Raw genomic sequence first — 5,590 nt, 5'->3', positions numbered from 1 at the left:
TTGTTCTCAAAATCATCAAACTGCCGTATAACCTTACCATGCACATACCCGGGGTGATCCCATGTCACCCTATCCCATACAGGTCCGATAAGACAACATAACTGAAATTTCTCAATTAAACCTAGCCCACAAGCCTTAGAATCCAATTTCCAACATCCGAAATTTCTTATAAGATCTGAATCTCGCAACCTGCACATCGTATAAGTTTGAGCAAGTTGTACCAAACTGCAACCATAACCCAAGCTACAATCACATGATATACCACATAACTCAAATACCCATAGCAAAATCTCCGATCACAGTAGCTGCTCAAAACAACCCAGTTACGGTAATAAACCTCATACCTAACAAAAACTCATCCTAAAACCTTCGTACACTGCCGATAATTAAAGAACACGCAGAAACTCATAACCATTCATCAAATCAATAAGCCATGGAGCTCCCTCTCCTTTAACAAGAACTATAGTCAATTCCTAAGCCGACTTCCGATATTATCCTTCCAAATATACCGCAATCAAATACGATAGCACACATCCTAGATCCGACGATTCCATCTTATCGAATACCCACTACTCAACTGACATGCAACACCAATACTACTCAGAGCCACAAACCATACAATTCATGCACCAATAAGCAACAATCCAAATGTATTCAATCACGAAAATGACTCAATCAAGAGAACAGTCCCGCAAGCTCAACGGGTACCGCCATAACAAAATGTTAAGAACCTACCACTCGACTCTAACACAAAGGTTCATACCTCAACATAACTCCGTTGCAATGCGCGACTCCATCCAAACGGTGGTCCATATCATATACCTCGAGCCACCCTGCTCAAAATTAATAACCACGCGAAATACGACATCAAGTACCCAAAGTGCATTACCATAACCACGGAGAATAAGATGACACAATGCCACACAAATCCCGAAAGGACATAACCAATACGCCCCAATCATGCAATACCCAATTACTCAATTACTCAAATTCCGCTACAAGAGCACCATAGAACCACATCATGTGTGCCAAAAACCAACAAATCACAACCCCTCGTAGCATAGCAGAGTATATCACAAGAAATTTTAGAACATGAATAAGCTTAGCAACAACCGAATAACACATCCCTCAACAATAGCATTATGGAGCCAACCAATCCAACTCGGTGTAGATTACACATCCTAATTGAGAATACCAATGGACCCCCAAATCAACTCCGGGCGCCCACAAATAGATAAAAAGAAACCTCCGAAAACCCACAATGACTGAATCATAACACATACTATCATCTGGCTATCTTCGACCATGACTTCACCGTCCACAACCATGAAACCATCCGCTCCTGAGAGCTCTCAGTCTCCAAATCCATAGAACACATGAATCACCATATCTGATCTCAACTCCACTGCCAGAATGTCTGACATATCTCTCATACATGATCAACCCACGAGGAATTCTCCTAAAAATTTTCCGTGCAATATAGCAAAATTCGAATATCAGCAGTCGATCAACCAAGAGAGTGCCGCAGAACCAGTGAAGTATCCATAAATCAAACATATTGCCCCTTCTGAAATGTATACACTCATCAAGCCATACCAAATAGTAACATTATTACCTAGTCATCTGAAACCGTCCATGCTGCCTAAGAATTTCATGACCTTCCCTTAAAAACTGAACTATGATCTTCCTCATGCAAATCTCAATCCTAAACAACACATCGCATATACCATGCCATCATATGGAAAAAAATACGATAACTTCATAGTCCACTCCAAGTCACAAGCAACTACATACTCAATTAGCCAATGATCTTCCATTTGATTTCATCTAGGAGAAATTCACTATACAATACATGCTCCTCACGCCAGTAGGAAATATACCCCTCGAACCGTGGTAAAAACCATTGAGAACTCTTTGAAACCCATTTACACATAACCAACCCATCATAACTGAATCTCTCTAACTCATCGTAGCCACGCAGGTTGCCAAAACCCAAGAGCATTGCCACGAAACACCTGTAAAGACCAGCCACATCGTAAGTACCCAAAGAACCGATCATATCCGTTACTGTGCTGATCCAACTTACTACCAAGCTGTCCTATTTCTCCAAGCCCTTTCCAAATCACCTTCAAATTGATACTTCTCCTTGCTAGAACACCAGGATCCCTAACCAAAATTTCACCACACAATTGACCCTAGTATAAAACCATAACACTCTAAGGCCCATAAGCTGTTGACTTCCCTCTTAAGCACCCCAAAGCACCACAACTGAGGCACCCACTCTAAAGAGACCTTATGTGACCCTAAAACTGTTTCCTTCACATTCTTGATACTGAAATTCATAATCCACAATGATATAAAAATGCCACAAATCTCGACACCGTCCAATGAAACTCTCAGTTTCTAGCCATATACAATTCTTGAAAATTCCAAATCGCTACATATAAATCTTGAATTCATTAGAACCATTTTCGAGAGTCATCCACTCTTCTCAAATATCAATTAAACCGACCAAATGGACCGAACGACCTTAGCACACTAACACCCAATGGAGTAACCCACACTCTAAGCAACCGAGCAATTCCTACTCCATGTACACTACATCCTTTATGAATAATAACTCAATCATTCAATGATTCCCATATACCCATAGAGTATAATATAACCTGTATCCAGAAATGTCCATTACTCGAGTCATTCTCAAACTCCACCTCTGCAAGTCATAATTGATTCACCAGTATACCTCGAACTGAAACTAATACAACACATAATCGTGCAATCAACTTATCAATATCAGACTCCCCCACTTGGCTCAAATCCATAGATTAAAACACACAATAACTCACAATTCCCATACTCTATTACTGCCACAATACCGTAGTGAAATTTAACTGAATCCTCCTTAAGCTCACGTACACACCCACATAGTACCTCAAATCATCTGCAATCTCGCATTCACCTTTGTAATAGTCAAGCCAACATTCCACTAGCGATCCAAACCCAAATTGCAATATATATCATTCACTGGTAAAAGAGAACTCTCTACAAAACATCATAGAGGTCACCCAACCTCAGGACACCTCGCAGGAGATAACCCACCTGCTTAGCCTCAACTGATATCTCTTATACCCTTTCACAGCCACAACTACTAAGCAATCACTTAATCTTCCTGAGTCTGAACTCATAACACGACATGAAAATTTACTTCACTCCACAACTAAACAACATGAGAGGTCCTTCAACACACCTATAAATCGAGGCCATACGCCAAATCAAGGTAGAAATCAAACACCTAATATTCCTTACTACATCTCAAGTAAACTCTTCTCGTCACATTCGAACAATCTAAACACATCTCGCAGTCACATAATACTCACCACATAGCCATCAATCCACCCATCGAGCCACAGAGTCCATTCATAGGGACACTACCGGACATATAAGTCCAAAAGCACGTGCTCACACAATCGAAACCTCTGTACTCAAGCTACAGTCACCACCTGGCCTCAATTCCTTCAGATTGGCCCATCATCAACACACTGAAATCACATCTCGCACCTCATCCATGGAATCCCAAGCTGCCGGCACAGAGCCGATACCGAGTGCTCGCATGCGCATACGAATGCGTAGAAAGAATTCAAATAGTTACGCTTCAAGATGAATCAATGCCACACGATAAGGAAAGAAAGATGGGAAGTATATCCTAAATGTCTTGTAGCTTCTCGAAGATAGGTATGGATGTCATCATACCGATCCGCAAGACTCTACTAGACACTTGCTCATGACTTGTAAAACTTATGAACCTAGAGCTCTGATACCAACTTGTCACGAACCAAAATCCAACTAGTCGTGATGGAACCTAACCCAACCCGCTAGGTAAGCCAATTAACTACTATCGAATTATAATGAAATTTAATAAGACAACTAAGTAAAACAAAATATCTAAATCCTATACATTTCTCAAGGACTGGTAGTACAAATCATGAGCTTCTAAGAATAAAATTTAGAAAGCTGAAAGGAAATAAATACATCATCTATTTGAAAAGTACATAAACAGAGTTTTATAGATCTAAAGCTACCACGAACAAGGGGCAGCTATAACCGGGACACAAGTACATCTTCAATCCAGCCCCCATCTAACACAACAACATCAGCAGCCAACATCTGCACGCAAGATGTAGAAGTGTAGTATGAGTACAACTGACCCCATGTACTCAGTACGTAACAAACCTAATCTTAGGTTGAAAGCAGTGACGAGCAAACATAAGGTCAGGTACAATACCAATATTCCACATCAGTTCATACCCGCATAATACAAGTAATAAAATAGGTATCTCAGAAGTAAGATGCCCATGTCGTTCACAATTCTAGAAAAACAAATAGGCATGCTTTTCAAGTATCTCAATGAAAACCCAAATCTTTTACCAAAAATGCCAAAACAATAAGAGTAAGTTTGAAAACTGTAGTTTTCCCAAATATTCTTTCCACAATAAATAAGATGTTTCATTTACTTTCCAGATAACAAGTGAAAAATACCTCTCTATGCCCACATATCAAAGTGTAATAAAAAAGTCATGAAAGACGTGATACTATATAGCATTAGGAAAAGTGCATCTCTATGCTTGTATGTTATGTGTGCATGCCAATGCCATGTATCTCATAGATGAATCATGTACTCACACTCTCAAAGTACTCAATCTCACTGTCTTGCATCCTCTCTCACTATGCTCAATGCACAACACGCTCAACCACTCAGCGCTGTACAATAACCGCTACAACGTGTAGCTTGATCCACACATATATAAATATATATATATATAGTCGACTGCGCTCACTAGGGGTGTGCAGAATCCGGAGGGGCTCCTTCAGCCCAAGCGCTATATCGCTTCGGCGTGCGGCCCGATCCCATAAAATATAATTAATATATTGCTACGGCGTGCAACCCGATATAATATAATATGCTGCGGCGTGCAGTCTGATCCCAAAATGTATAATATAATATGCTGTGACGTGCAACCCAATCCCAAAATGTACAATATAATATGTTGCGGCGTGCAGCCCAATCCCAAAATGTCACTCTCACTCAGGCCCTCGGCCTCTCTGAGTCTGCACTCTCTCCAGTCTCACTCACGGGCTCACAATGTCATGAAAACTAGCCCGACAACAATGATATGATGTATCAATAACAATAACTGAGACTGAGATATGAAATGAATGCATGAATACGACTGAGTACAAAATATCAATGAAATCGGTGAGATGACAGCAAGAAACGACCCCTATGGGTCCTAACAACATTAGCATGAAGCCTAAACATTATATTTAGCATGATTGACATCTCAATTACTTTATCTCATGGTGAAAACACAAATATCAACAAACTAGGGCCACTATATAGTGCCATGGAAGCAACATAGTCCCAATTCACGTGGTGCACGCCCACACACCCGTCACTGTCATGACCCAATTTCCCCTCTGTGTGACGTCGTGACGGCACCTAGTCTCTACAACTAGGTAAGTCTAATATTTTGTGGAATAATGAAATAAAAATATAAATTTAACCAACTATTCAAAAATACACAACAAATCC

Source organism: Nicotiana tomentosiformis, chromosome 10 (assembly GCF_000390325.3).
Source record: "Nicotiana tomentosiformis chromosome 10, ASM39032v3, whole genome shotgun sequence".
Taxonomy (NCBI): Eukaryota; Viridiplantae; Streptophyta; class Magnoliopsida; order Solanales; family Solanaceae; genus Nicotiana; species Nicotiana tomentosiformis.
Note: the sequence above shows the minus strand (reverse complement) of the source record.